The sequence below is a fragment of the Neodiprion virginianus genome, chromosome 7 (assembly GCF_021901495.1).
Source record: "Neodiprion virginianus isolate iyNeoVirg1 chromosome 7, iyNeoVirg1.1, whole genome shotgun sequence".
NCBI classification, from domain to species: Eukaryota; Metazoa; Arthropoda; class Insecta; order Hymenoptera; family Diprionidae; genus Neodiprion; species Neodiprion virginianus.
In genome coordinates this window covers 12875396-12891553 of record NC_060883.1, presented here as the reverse complement: position 1 = coordinate 12891553, position 16158 = coordinate 12875396, and positions in this window count along the sequence as shown.

The following is a 16158-nucleotide window of genomic DNA, read 5'->3' as shown; positions in this document are numbered from 1 at the left end:
CCGACGTTTAGTCAAAATTTGTTTTTTTACGAATTCTTCGAATTTTGATGATGATTGAATTTTTCGAATTCACCAGTTTTCAAATTTACATTCTTTCAACAAAATTCTCTCGTAGATTAATAATGATTTGCACATCCGCATCTCATTTATTAGACGTCATTGCTGGTCTTACGGGCTTCTCATCGGAAGCAAGGATTCAAAAAGGGTAAACATGACATCTACACACCACAGTCTCCTTATACGTCGTGCATGCAGAGAAGAAATTTCTTATTTTGTTTTTTTACATTGAGGGGGTTTCCCACCCACAAAATGGCGGAATTTTTAGTGGAAAATAGCAGTTTACCTTTTAGATGGCCACCAAAACTTTTCAAATGAAATACAAAAATAATTATAGAACGTTGGGGAGAGGATTTGATAATACTTTGACTAAATTTCAATGGTTTTTGATTTCAGATAATTTTCGACCGAGATACAGTGAACACCGCAAAATGTTTTTTTTCTAAGACGTTCTGGGGCAAGCTCTGTGACCGGCTTGTTTCTCAATATTTCTGCATGAAAAAATTACAGAATATTGTTAAAAGTATACTTAATAATGTGCAGAAGGTTTGAATAAATTTACTCAATCCATACTTTAAAAAAAATTCACAAAAAAAGAGTATTTTTTTACACTGAAACCCTCACCCCCACTCCCTTCTTAAGAACGTTTTTTAACCCTAATGATGCCTGGCTGGACCGGGCCGAAACGTCGCCAATAGAAACCTCACGGTTTTGGTCCTATCAAAAAATTGACGTTTCCCGACGAACGTCTCACTCATGTAAATATTATGTGTAGAATAAAAATATTGATAGAATTTACTAAAATCATGTGTATTGTAACGGGTGCGGTTTTTCTATAAACCCGTTATTGTGTGTTCTTTGTCACTTTTCTATGAAAGAATATATTTATAAGGAAGCTCCTCTGATGGGTGAAAAGCAGGATCAGCTTATCAAACCCAAAAACAGTCGAACTATGCGGACTCAGGTATCTCCAAAGCCGCCTTGATGCGTGAACAGGCACCTTCGCTTGCTGCTCCCTTCAGTAAGACAAGGGCTTGTTGGCCGTTGCTTCAAGCTGGAGACAAGTGAGAGAGGCGAATGTCGCCAAGTCAGAGATACGGGTTTTCCAGTACTCCTTTCTAATTGCGAACTCGGAGTAAACAGAGTCGCCTGCCTATTTTCAGTTGTGGGTTACTGACCCTAAACACCGCTCATCCTCCAGACCAGGGATTACCTTGGCTGGCTATCGGTTCACTTCCCCCCCCCCTCCCCTCCTTTCCAAGGCGAAACTTTATTTTAGAGAACTATGTTTGACAACGAGACAGACGAGTGCATGTTTAGACTGTAAATATGCTTTAATAATGATAACTCAAATACTTTTGACATCGTCCGTGGTCGGCAATCTGGTGTACAAAGTTGACAATAGAGAGCAAAATTATAAAATAAAAATAAATAAATAATAATAATAATCAGAATTTATCGGTTCTGCTCCAAAATGGTCCCTACAGTTCAAACGTTTTCTAACTAAGCGGCTATATTCTATCTTTGCTAATTCTCTTTAGAGGTCCCGGGCTATCATGGACTCTAAATTTATAATATCCTTCTAATTATGAACTAAGCTCTTTGCTTGAAGTTCCTTTCTGATACTCTGAAGCTAAGTTCGAGAATGTTCTGTAGACGAGTAACATTCCGTTCAAATATGACGAAACTCGGCGCTTTGCCGGTCAACTGGTCTCCTAACTGTGACGCAGTTCGGCGCTTTGCCGGACAACTGGTCTTCTAACTGTGACGCAGTTCAGCGCTTTGCCGGACAACTGGTAACCGCTCTTCGTGGTCCTCCAATTTATACTCTCCTGGAGCTCTCGTCAGATTGCCTTGTCGACGTCCTCCCCCTGTTTGTGTGTCCTGTTATGGGTCATCGTCCCGGTATGCCTTGGTCAACGTCCGTTGTCTTTGTTTATTATTTAGAATTTATGTAGGTCACTGTCGATGTCGATGGTGGTCTCGATCAGCTGTCTGTTACCGTTGTTGTCGTGATTTGCGTATGTCACGGGCATTGTTGATATTGATGCGATCTTGAACAGCTGTCCGTTACAGTGTATTCGTATTACCATTATAAATACACACAGTATCAAGTTGTAAGCACTAGAAATCTAATACTTAGATATAATTTTACGAATGAATCCAAAATAACTACAAAGGTATATATTGTTGGAGACAGCATTTGGCGAAGTAATAAAATACACGTTAACCACACTTTATGAGTGGTTTAAATGGTGTTAATTCATTGCATTGTCATATTACCCACTATTCCGACGTCTCACAATAATTCTTAAGTTCAATTTTCCAGAAGTGTTGAAAAGTTTCCAAAAGTTTTCAAAAGTATTCAGAAGTTTTTGAAAGTTTTCAGAAGTTTTCATGCAAGATTTTTCAGGTAATACCACGCAATGATTGCTTAATACAGTGCTTAGAATGCAAGTATACACACATATGCTCGAGGGGCTTCGCCCCCCTGCGCGCTTCGCGCGCCCACCCCTTTCGAGTTTTGCCAAGAGGGGGATGAAAGGGCGGTAAGGGGTCAGATTTTTGTAGGTTTAGGTATGCATATGTAAAAGGGTGAAGTGTTGAATTCCTGATTCCTAGATAGATGTACATGTATACAGGATGTGAAGGGTGAAGTCCCCATAGGTATTACGATGTACAGGGTGGGGCATTCGAAGTGACTAGGGCGCTTTTCTCAAAAACGAAGCAAAACCTCAAAAAAAAATTCAGATGAGAGCTGTAGGGTTTTGGAGGAGGCGGAACATAGGGTGCTTGAATTTTTATTAAATGGATGCGCCAAGGAGATACGAAGGTCAGCTTTGGTTTTGTAAACGGGATGGTGTATTTTTAATTTTAAAAATAAAGAGAGTATTCAATTTCGAGTATAAAAGTATGAGTACACCAGTTTCATAAAATTGACCCTCAATAGGATATTTCGAAAATAAGTAAAAGACAGAACGACAAACAACATCAATGAATAACATTAGTCTACAACTTTGTGTTTTGACTGATAACTTGGATGCTTAATGCTACCTTCGAAAATCAAACCAAGAGTTATCAGTCAAAACAAAGAGTTGTAAAGGAATGTTATTTAATGATCGTTATTGAGAGTATTCACATCACGTCGAAGAAATTTCCTTAGTAGTAACATTCAGAATTCCTATTATTGTGATTATTATTTTTGAAAAATGGATCGGTATACGGTTGCCGAGAAGATCGATATGATTTACATTCATGGTGAAACGCATAAAAACGCTAGTGCAGCTTGTAATTTATACGAAGAACTATACCCCGAAAGAACTGAACCATCCGGCAGAACTTTTGATCGAGTAAAACGGTTGTTTTCAGAAACCGGAAGTGTCGCAACGAAAAAAAGGAATGATGAAGACGATTTATCTTGACCTTGGAGATTTGTTGATTAATGTTAATCTTGGATATGAAGGTCACAACTCAAAACACTTTTTTTATCGTGTTAACGTTTCGGCCCTGGTGGGGGCCCTCCTCAGAACATTTTATTTAAATATCTGTCACGAACAAAAATAAAATAATGTACAACTAGGTTTTAACAAAATTAGACATAGTGGTATAAGTAATATGCAAGGATGTTTAAGCAAGTATAAAAGAGGAATTACCTCGTATGAGATGACACTTCCAATTACATAGAATGCGTGTTGGTAATTGATGAATAAATAGAACAATAAAAAACAATAAAAAACAAAAACCGAAACACACTGCGTTCGCGACACGTAATTCCCATGAATTCATATTTGTTGTTGGTTTGGTAAAATGAAATAAAACACACCGCCGTTATGGTTGAGTCCAGAGCACATAAGCACAAGTGGAACGTCCAGTGTGTAGTGGGAGGAGGTCGATCTCGATAGTTATCAGAGCAACGCAGAGTCAACGGGTTAAAAGGAAACCAATATTTAACGAAACGTTAACACGATAAAAAAAAAAAAATGGGTGCGTGTACTTATGTACGCGCGTGAGAAGTTATACTTCTTTGGCATCATTAAAAAATACACAACATGTCAAAATCTTCTGTCACACAATGATAAAGAAAAGAAGTATGTAATAAAGAACAATAAAACAAATAACGGGTGTCTTGCATTATATTTAAATAATCTATTAAATTTTTGTCACGAACTTTTTATTAAATGTTCTATTAAATTTATTTCTTTATTTTGTAAATATTAAAAAACCAATAATAAATATTCAACATTGATAATCTAATAATATTTAGTATTAATTATATTAAATAATGATATTTTAATTTATATCAATAAATAATACATACGGATAACTAACCTCAATTATATTGGAGCACTTGAAAAAGTATTTTAGCACAATTTTTTCACTAATATTCACAAATTTTTCGAGACTTAATGAATTCGGTTGAGTGGGCAACTTCATCCTGTTAATTTTGGGTTACAGTGATGCGCGCGCATCTTGTTTCGAGACTTAATGAATTCGGTTGAGTGGGCAACTTCATTCTGTTAATTTTGTGTTACAATATTGTGTTACAGTGATGTGCGCGCATCTTGAAATTTCACTCTCATCAGTTTTTCATAACGCGCCTAAAGAAGTATAACTTCAAAAAGTGTTTTGTGTTGTGACCTTCATATCCAAGAATAACATTAATCGAAAAAAAGGAATGTTGAAAGTGTATCAAACTTAATGGCCATCATTTCGGACATTTGCTTTGATAAAATTGTGAATTTATTCCGCGTAAAGTGGAGAACGGACATCTTTATCTTATTTTTGAAATATCCTATTGAGTGTCAATTTTAGGAAACTGATGTACTTATACTTTAATTCTTGAAGCTGAATACTCTTTTCATTTTTGAAAATAAAAAATACACCATCCCATTCAGAAAACCGACGCGGACCTTCGTATATCCTTAGCGCATCCACTCCCATTAACGCTTACGCGGACGTATAGAGACACTCGCAAAAAAAAGTATCTATTCACGCCAAAAAAGGCTGAAAATGCTGTCCTCGGAGTAAAATAGTCCGCTTCTTCCGAATTTGACATTCGTTTTCAACTACAACCCCCCTGGGGGAGAAAATGGGGGAGGCCGGGGGTGAAAATTGGCTGATCACATTTGAACGGTTCCAGACGGTGTGAAATAGTACTCGGGGGTTTTCGGAGTCGCTGATTCCGTTCCCAGGTTCAATTTTCACTCATGCACCCCCTGAGGGGAAAATGGGGAAAGCTGGGAGTGAAATTGACCAATAATGAAGGATGGAGTTTTGGTTGTGGAAAATGGTATCCAGGGGTTTTTGGGGTCGCTGATTCCATTCTTGAGGTCGGTTTCCACTTGTGCACACATCTGACGGTGGAAATTTTGGAGGCTATGGACGAGAATCATGCTCATTCATACGGGATGAGGTATGATCGCTGGAAAATGGTACTCAGAGCTTTTCTGGGAGCTTCCCAGGGCTGCGCATTCGATTTCTGGGTCAATTCTTACGTATCTGTCCTTCCAGACGATGAAGCAAATACTGACTGATATCCATCACGAGTTCACACTGCTCGGCAGATGGTTAGCGTTACCCGGACTTACACCACGTGGAGGTCTTCTGAAAGTAATACTTTGTGTGTATGTGTTTGTGTGCGTGTGCATCTGTGCGTGATCGCGTGTGTGTCTTTGGTAACGTCTGTGTCAAAGTATATCTCTGTTAAAATAAAGGGTCACTCTGAATCTGAAGACGCGTGTGTAAGTGTATTAGTTGTGACTGTTGTCTAAGAGTCTCTGGTTCAGGGTTCTAGGTTTTGATTGCTAGCTTGTTATGGAAATTCCCTTCGGAACATGTCAGACACATATATTTGGAACACTCCGTACACAATTTGTTGGTGCGTATGGCACAACTCTCGTTGGTGTACGTATGTATGTATGTAATATTTATTGTTCCCCTTGGGGTTACAAGGACTTCCCTTTTCCTCTTCCTTTACAATATTTTTTACATGTTTTCTTAACCTATTCTTACCCTATTCTTACTTCCTACCTTATCCTTACTTAATTTCTAATTGCCTGTGCCCTGTGCCATTGCCTTGCCATTCCCTTACTTTCCCTCTTATCCTTTTCTTATTTTTTTTTTTTATCCTTATCTTTACTTAACCTTATCCTATTTTACCTTATTCTATTCCCTAAATCGTCCTTACTCTAATCGACTTCCATTTCCCATTCATCTCTCACTCTTTCATTCTCTTGTACATCCCTGATCCTTTCCAATTCTCTCATCCAGACTTCTCCCACCCCCTCCTCACCTAACATCTCCCTCACCACCTCCTGCCAGCTTTCCTCCATTCTATCCCAGCCTACGCACCTTTCCCATACGTGCTCCCATGTTTCCTCCTCCCCCCCGCACACCCTACACCTTCTCTTTTCCTCTTCTTCCCAGTACCTTGCCTCCTTCATCTCGCTTCCTAATCTAAATCTTGCCACCCTTATCCACCTGCTTTTTCCCCATCTGTTCACAACAACATTGTGAACGCAACTCGTTGGTCGCGCGCCTTCCAACCCACGCGAGGCATCCAGCCTTTCACACTTTCCAATCACGTGACCCAGAAGAAAGTGTGACGTCACGTGCGCCGCTCACGCCACCTACGCAGCCGAGCGCGTTGCGTAATCAACCAACGTGGTCTCGCGCTGCCAAAGACCAACCGAGGCTGCAATAAGAGACGACCGATCAGACCGATCGGCAGGACACTTCGGGTTCACCTCGTCTTGACCAACCCTACTGACGCTGACGCTACAAAGCCACGCCTACCTACGCTTCAACGCTACGCCGACGTTACGCCACTACGATATTTGACTGACGATACGACGACACGTTCGAAGACAGACCGGACAGAAGACTGATTGCATGACGGATCCTGTTTATCTGGCTGCGGCCAGCCCACATACAAACAAAGCAGCTTCAAACCCTCCAGCTCCTTGGGTACTGCACTCTATCGATATCCCGTCACGGCCTCTCACCAGACCTCCAGCTGTCCTACTTTCCTTGTGGGATGTACGGAGAGCTCGATTAACATCACCTAGCTACTACAGACGCATCCTGGCTCCAGTTTCCCCGTTTCCCGAGCCGCAGCGCTCGTTCGTGTCGACTGCCACCCAGACAACCGACAGTGAGTGGGAGTCTCCAGTAAAGACGACTGAGAACCGCCGTCCCCCGACACCACCAAGCTCTCCAGAGAGCCGGTACACGCCACCACCAAGGACTGAGACTGACCCCCCTCGACGCCCGAAATCCTCGCTGCAGCCTCCACCACAATTCAAAAGGACTAAAACCTCTCCTATTATCACGTGGCAACTATTATTCTAACTTGTACATATGTAGATAAAATAAATAAGATGTAAAATAAACTCAAAAATAAAAACTCATCTTTGACTTCAGCGACCCACACCTTCCACGCGATTCGGTCGAACTACTAGCTATCAAATAGCGAACACCATCCCTTTCCCAGATATCCTGATATCCCTTCTCCTTTCACTAGCCTGTACCATCTGTTGTACCTCGATTCCCTTATTTTCCCCCACCTCTCTTTTCTCTGTTCTTCCCTCTCTCTCTCCTCTATTTCCCTAAACTCCATCTCGCCCCTCTCCCTTCTCGCGACTACCTCTCTACTCTTTGCTCCCCTTTCCGCAAAGAAACTTTCCCTTTCTCTTTCCCACCTCGATCCCTGCCTCCCAGCTTCTGCCTTGTCCCTTATCTCTTCCCAGCATCTCCTAGCTAACTCGCTACCCTCCCCTCTCTCCAGCTTCCTTTCAAAATTCCATGCCCTTCTCCCTGCCCTAATCCTTAGCTTCTCCCTCTGTAGTTCCTCCCTTACTAGATATCCCGGTGTTCTCCCATCCACTCCTAATGTCCATCTCAAAAATCTATCCTGTACCGCCTCGACCGCCCTCCACTCCCTCCACCACCATATCTCCGATGCATACTCTATTACCGTCCATACAAGCCTGTCAAATAACCAAATCCTTTTTTCCCAATCCCTTCCAAACCTCCTTTTTCCTATTCCCCATACCTGCCTCATTACTACCCCTGCCTTCCGTACTCTCTCTTTCACCTGTGCTTCCTGTCCCCCATTGCACTTTACTCTATACCCTAGATAGCTGAACTCTTTCACCTCCTCTATCCTTTTCCCTTTCCATTTCCAATCTATGTTTTTCCTTCTACCGCCTCCTTTCCTAAATCTCATAATCTTTGATTTCCCTACATTTACCGTCAGCCTTTTCCTATCCATATATCTTTCTAACTTCCTAATCATTACCTCCATTTCCTCTTCACTTTCCGCTAGTAACACTATATCATCCGCATAAGCTAACGTGCATACCCTGCCGCCGGCTAACTCCACCCCCCCAACCCTTTTCCCTCTCCCCATTTCCTCTTTTAAGTCTGCCAGCAGCAGGTTGAACACATGCGGACTGAGCGGGCATCCCTGCCTTACCCCCCTCGCTGTCCAAAACGCCTCTCCTACCTTTCCTCCGCTCCTCACTCGACTCTTTGTTTCCTTGTAAATTTCCTCTATCCTTACCCTTAGCCCTTCCCTCACCCCTCTCCTTTCCATAGTCTCCCACAGCACCTTCCTGTTCATTGAATCGAAAGCCGCTTTCAGGTCCACAAAAAACGCCACCATCTTTCCCTCATCCTTTCTCACCTGCCTATTGATTAAATAATTAAGTACATATATATTGTCAATTGTACCCATGCCTTTTCTGAAACCCGTTTGGTTTTGCGGTATCAAGCCCTTTTCTTCTACCTCTCTTTCTAACCTATCCGCTAATGCCATCGCATACACCTTATATAGAGTTGGCATCAAAGTCACGCCCCTATACTCTTCTACCCTTTTCCCCTCCCCCTTTTTAACTATCAGCGCTATCAATCCCTCCCTTCAATCCTCTGGCCAGCCCTCCCCCACCCAAACTCTGTTACATGTTTTCCATATCCACTGCTCCATTTCTTCCCCCCCATACCTCCATACCTCGCTAACTATTCCATCCTCCCCTGGTGCCTTTCCATCCCTCAGCTTTCCTATCACCTTTTCAATCTCTTCCCTCTGCAGCTCCTCTTCCCCGTCCCCCTTCCTATTTACCGACTTCCCGCCTTCTGTTACCTTGCTTTCTACCCCGCCTAATAATCCCATGAAATACTCCCTCCACTCCTGATCTCCTATTTCTTCATTCACCCTCTTCCACTTCTTTCTTTCCCTATTAACTATCCCCCATACCTTGCTTTCTGTCCTTGCTTCCGCTGCTTCTTTTATGAATCCCTCATTTTCTTTCTTTTTCCTCTCCTCGCATAGCCTATTATATTTCCTTCTTTCCTTTCTATACGCGTCCCCTTCCCCCACCCCCTTTCTCCATTTCCTTAGACTCTGCCTAACTTCCGCTTTTTTTCGCCTACATTCCTCATTTCACCATCCCTTTTTCGCTTCCCTTCCCCTCCCTCCTACATCTAAGGCTCGTCTAAACTCCCTTATTCTTTTCTCTATCTCTTCACCTACATCCACTTCTCCTATCCCCTCCCATTCGACTTCTGTTCTAAACCTCATCCTACCCTCCTCCGTCCAGTCTCCTCCACTAGTTCCCCCTACTCTTTTTCCCTTCCTTGTCCTAGCCACTGCCCCCCTTAACCACACTATTACCGGGTGATGATGCGAGTCAACCCTATCCCCAATCTCTATCCTTTTGACCCTATCCCTTACCTCGATGTCTCCTATAGCGTAGTCTATCACCGTCACCCCAGCCCCTCCTACATACGTAAATTCCCCCTCCTCATCCCCCTCTATGTTCCCGTTCATTATTGCGCATCCTGTCTCATCTAAAAATTGCACCAGCTATTCCACTTGGCTCTAGAGTTGTGACGAAATTGCTTCATAGTTTATTGGAAAACTTATCGAAAGAAGAGCTTGAAAAGTACCATATATCCTTCGATAATTTTTTCACGAGTCCTGATTTATTAGTGCATTTGGGAAAGCTAGGTCTAAAAGCCACTGGTACCGTTCGACAAAATAGAGTGTTCAATGTGAACATCGAACAAGATCAAAAGACCGGTAAAAGAAGCAAAAGAAAGTCACGGTGCCAGTTTCTCTCACAAACAAAAGTTTACGAGGGGCATATGAGTGCAAATATGATTCCCAGAGTGAAATGCATTACATTTCGATCACAGACTCAAAAGTATTCTCGATCCTGAGTACGGCAGCGGGAGTTTCTCCCACGGTAAACCTGGATCGCCAGAGTGGTAGTGGTGAGGGTGAAAAATCAATCGCTTTTTCTCGAGCTTCCAAGCTCTATAATAGGACAATGGGTGAGATGAATCTGTACGATCAACACTCTAGCGATGTAAGGATCAATATCCGAAGCAAACGCTGGACATGCGTAGTTTTTTTGCGACTGATCGAAACCGCAATATCTAATGCCACTGTTCTCTATAACCTGTATGCTGAAGGAAAGGAGAGAAGTACCTACGATTTCGTGAAAGAAATTGCCGGTCATTATCTCGCAGGAAATGCCCCAAATGAATATGAAAGGCACGAACTCATTCAACTCGCAGAAATTAGGAGACTCTGTTCCGTATGTAGTAAGAAGGTCGACACGTATTGTATTCAATGCAAACAATTCATATGGTGGGGATGTTATAACGAGTCACATGGGTGGAATCATAAGAGTCAGGTGAAGCCATATAAGAGGAAATGCACCAACGAGAGTTGTGCCGTACGCACCAAGAAATTTTGTACGGAGTGTTCCAAATATATGTGTCTGACATGTTTTGAAGAGAATTTCCATAAGAAGCTAGCAACCAAAACATAGAAACCTGAACCAGACACCCTTACACAACAGTCACAACTAATACACTAACACACGCGTCTTCAGATTCAGAGTGACCCTTCATTTCAACAGAGATATACTTTAACAAAACGTTACCAAAGCATACACGCGATCACGCACAGACGCACATGCACACAAACACATACACATACACAGAGGATTATTTGCAGAAGACCTTCACGTGATGTAGTCCAGGTAACGCTTACCATCTGCCGAGCAGGGTGAACTCGTAATGGATATCAGTCAGTATTTGCTTCATCGTCTACAAAGACAGATACGTAAGAATTGACCCAGAAATCGAATGCGCAGCCCTGGGAAGCTCCCAGAAAAGCCCTGAGTACCATTTTCCAGCGACCAAACCTTATCCCGTATGAATGAGCATGATTTTCGTCCATAGCCTCCGAAATTTTCACCGTCAGATGTGTGCACAAGTGGAAACTGACCTCAAGAATGGAATCAGCGACCCCAAAAACTCCTGGATACCATTTCCACAATCAAAACCATATCCTTTATAATTGGTCAATTTCACCCCCAGCTTCCCCCATTTTCCCCTCTATGGGGTGCATGAGTGAAAATTGAACCCGTGAACGGAATCAGCGACTCCGAAAACCCCCGAGTACTATTTCACACCGTCTGGAACCTTTCAAATGTAAGCAGCCAATTTTCACCCCCGGCCTTCCCCATTTTCACCCCCAGAGGACTACATGAGTGAAAACTGAACCCGGGAACGGAATCAGCGACCCTGCAAACCCGCGAGTACTATTTCGCACCGTCTAGAACCCTTCCTATGTGATCGTCCAATTTTCACCCCCAGACTGCCCCATTTCCACCCCCTCGGGGGGGGTTAAGAACTAGCCAGGAGTGCTAAAAACATAAACTCACCCTGTGTAGCGTATGACTACCCATTTTTGACAGCAATTCTGGCTCTTTTAAATGCTTTGGTCCGCTGACTTTTTATTTTCGCGATTTTCACCCCTTCATCTCCTGTTTTTACCCCCCCCCCCCCCCCCCCCAGGGGGGTTGTAGCTGAAAGCTTATGTCAAATTCGGAAAGAGCGGACAATTTTACCCCGAGCACAGCATTTTCAGCCTTTTTTGACGTGAATAGATACTTTTTTTTTGCGAGTGTCCGTTTGCGTCCGCGTGAGGGTTGGTGGGTTAATAAAAATACGAGCCGCTATGTTCCGTTTCCTTTAAAACCCTTCAGCTCTCGTCTGAACCTTTTTTTGAGATTTTGCTTCGTTTGCTAGAAAATCGCCCTGATCACTTTAAATGCCCGACCCCGTATATGTAAAGTGAAAAGTTTAATCTTCATAGCTATTGGAGGCAGATTTACAAACTGATGAGGGTATCAAGGCGAATGGTATCTTATCATGCAAATTCGAAAACATGAAAAATAGTGTAAGAATGCTGAAAATAAAACACTTTACTACGCGGAACGAGATTATCCTGCCAACTAACGATCTTAAGCAGAGGATTGACGATAATATCACCAACCGTGTCACAGTAACGGTTGAGGAATTCGAACATCGTGATTCCGGTTGGGCCATGGTGGGGATCATGAACCTGACGATCAACAATAACCGGTACGATCCACTGCGTGAAAACTCATCGATATTGGTATCTTTTCCGAGGGGGATTCCACAAAGGCACGCTCTGGTGAATATTGTCAACACTGATGAGAATTGCTCTTTGTGGTCAGTTAACGCCGGGCTGTGCACTGGATTAATACTAAAATACCAATGCCGGCCCACCAGCTATCTGCACTATAAGCACAGGGCTACAGTACGAGGGGATAAGTTTTCCAACACTTTTCTCTGATATCCCCAGGCTTGAGATGCGAATTAAGGGATCGTCTCAGTGTGACCCTCCGAAAAATCACTGATTTTCGCGAATTTTTTTTTTAATGTTCAAATGAACTAATCGGTCCGGTTCTTTTTTTCATAAATAAATACGTTTTTGAAGTATACAAAATGATTTTTTTAAAGTTTATTTATTGAGTGCATCATTGTTGTATAAATTGTTGTAATTTCACGTGAAAAAAAAAGGTGCTGCACGGTTTCCACGTTGACGGCCGCAATTTTGATCTGAAAAAAAAATTTCAAAAAGATTGTTGATCTGTAGGAAAGTCGCTATCGCGCTATGGAGGGGATTTTTATTTTTTTCAAATTTGACAAAATGGCGGTGGTTTGAACAAAAATTGTCGAATGTGACCCTTTTTTTCGACAGTTTTTCGTAAAAAAAATAGGAAGTTTTCAAAAAAAAAAAAAAAGCTTCCATAGCGCGATAAAGAATGACGTTTAAAATGTTCTCCCGAAATTGGAACTAGATATCTTTGAAACTCTTCCTTTGAGAGTGGAAACCGTTTTGAAAAACACCATTCTGAGAAAAACGCGTTTAAAGATTGAAGTTGGAAAAGTTTATATAAATCGTTTACTTACGACCAATCGGCGATGCCAGGTCTTGATTTTTTTCTTGGGGGTTTCTCTCGTACGTCTATCCGTGGTGGATGTCAAAAACGAACTGAAATGCTTGGACAGTTTATTCTGCAAGGTTATAGAACCTAAGCACCTTAGTACTCGCGCAGGTAGAAAACCCGTTCCTTTTCTACAAGAAACGCTGTAGCGACCGTAATAATTTGAATTTCGATTTAAAAATTTGAGAGAATGTTTAGAACAGTGTATACTATACGATAATGCAAAAAAAAAAAAAACAATTTTTTGAAAATTTCACACTGAGACGATCCCTTAATTTATAAATGAAAGTTCATGGGCTGAACTCGAGTGTGGTAGTGCCGCTATAATTGAATGAAAATTTTTATTCCAACACACTGACTATTCACTTACTTGCTATTGAAAATAGAATTGACGTAGACGATGACAACAAACTCCACTGCAGTACAATATTTTATTGAGCCTGAATTCGAAATCTTTCCTATTTACTCAACAGCAACTTGTCGCGTCATAAAACCACAAAATTTTTCTGTTACCGCTGTTCATATGATTTTAAAGTAGAGTCCGCATACGAAAATGATATGCAAGGTTGTTTGACAATGAGTGAAAACAAATGTAAGGTAAATCCACTCGACAACGAGGATTAGATTGTGAAATTCAAAAATTATTGGTATACAGAGTCTGTGCCATTCACTGCTTATGCCGATTTTGAATGCATTCTCGAGCCTATGGTTGATGAAGCGTAACAGCACGTCCCGCAGAGTGCGGCGTACTATGGGCACTCTTCCTTTGACGATTTCTTATCTCGAATCCACCTTAACCTAGGTCCTGATTGCATTTCGTGGTTCATCGGTGAATTACAATCCTTAGTCATTACCGTCGAGAGTTATTTGACTAAAGTTGTACCGTTGGAACTATTAAGCGCGGAGCAAGAACCACAGTTCAGAGCGGCGGAGGTTTGTCATGTCTGCGACGGGCCGATCGTGCCCACCGATGTGAGGTACCATAATTATTGGTATTTTACAGATAAATATCGCGGTACAGCGCATTGCAAAGTTCCACAATTTGCCCGGTCATGACGCACATTTTTTAATACGTGATTTGAAAATATCTGTAGAGGGATCGATCGAACAAGGAGAAGTATATTGCAGTGACAACGGAGGTCAAAGCTACTAAAGTGGAATTGCGCTTCAACGATTCGTTCAAGGTCATGGCCAGCAACATCGATGAGCTCTCGTCGTATCTGGGTGGCGTGGATAAACAAGTTACTAGCAAATTTTATGATAACGCTGAGGAATTCGAGCTTGTAATGCGTAAGGGTGTATTCATTCCCCTGTGAATACATCAATAATTGGGCGAAAATGAATGATCAGTCAATGTGGGCTGAAGATTAATTCCATTCGAATTTGAACGATTCCAACGTTTCCAATGAAGATTACGTGCATGCGAGAAATTTAAGGCGGAAATCCGGGCTAATTATGCTCAGTGAGTATTCCGATTCATATATGAAACCCGACGTGCTGCTTTTGACTGATATTTTGAAAACTTCCGTCGTAATTGCTTTCCAACCTACAACCTTGATTCTCAGCATTATTGTACCACACCAAGGCTTGCTTTTAATGTGATGCTGAAATGCACTAAAGTCGAATTCGAATTACTAACGGACATGGATAAAGTATTTTTCGTTGAAAAAGGTAGCAGAAGCGGTGTGGCACAGTGATCCAACCGTTACACTACAGCTAATGATGCATACGTGGATTCGATCCAAGCGTAGAAACGTCATATTTGATGTATTTCCATGTAAATAACCTGTATGGCGCGGCTATCAGTCAACATCTATCATCCAAAGAAATTGCATTGATGAATTATCTAAAATTAGATTTCCATTCCATCAGGATGATTCCCCGGTTGAGTATATATTGGAAGTGGATATGGAATATTCCGTCAAGCTCAGGATCTTCCATTTTGTCCGAAACACTTCGTTTTCCTAAACATCGCTCAATACAAATTAGTACCAACCGTTTTAGCTCGCAAAAAGTATGTTATTCATTACCGAAACTTGAAACAATGTCTGAATTTTGGCATGAAATTGCTTCAAGTTCACCGAATTTCGAAATTTAACCACTTGCCGAATTTAACAAAGTATATCAATTCAAACACGGATATAAGACGGAAGCGCGTTACGAATTCGAATTTTTTTTTTCATGTTATGAACAACGCGGTGTTTGAAAGCAATGGCAAATGTACGAAAGCATGAGGATGTTGAGATGATTACAGAACGGGAGGGTCGGTAGGGTATGAGATCGAGGACTGCACAGCCGAATTTTCATCGCTGCACCATATTCGACAAAGACATGGTTATAATTGAACTGATTCGACTGCACATTAAATTCAACAAACCGATATATGCAGATTTTTTGAATCTGGACTTGTCACAGATTTGGATATACGGCTTTCACTATAGCTACATACACGCGACTTTTGGAGCAAAGCTAAACTCATGTACACGGACACTGGCAGTTTCATCTACCATTTTGCTGTGCTGAATATTTATGACATCGTCACACAAGATATTTTAAAGTTCGATACCTCTGATTCCCCCGCCAACAACGCCTATGGTATATCCCATTTACGAACAAAAAAGTGTTGGGTCTTATATAGAATGAACACGATAGAGAAATCGAGACGAAATTTGTGGGATTACGAGCTAGATTCTTCGCCTTTAGAATCCAAGCTAATGATAATAATGATGATAATGATAAGAAATCTAAAAATGTTGAGAAAAAAGCGAAA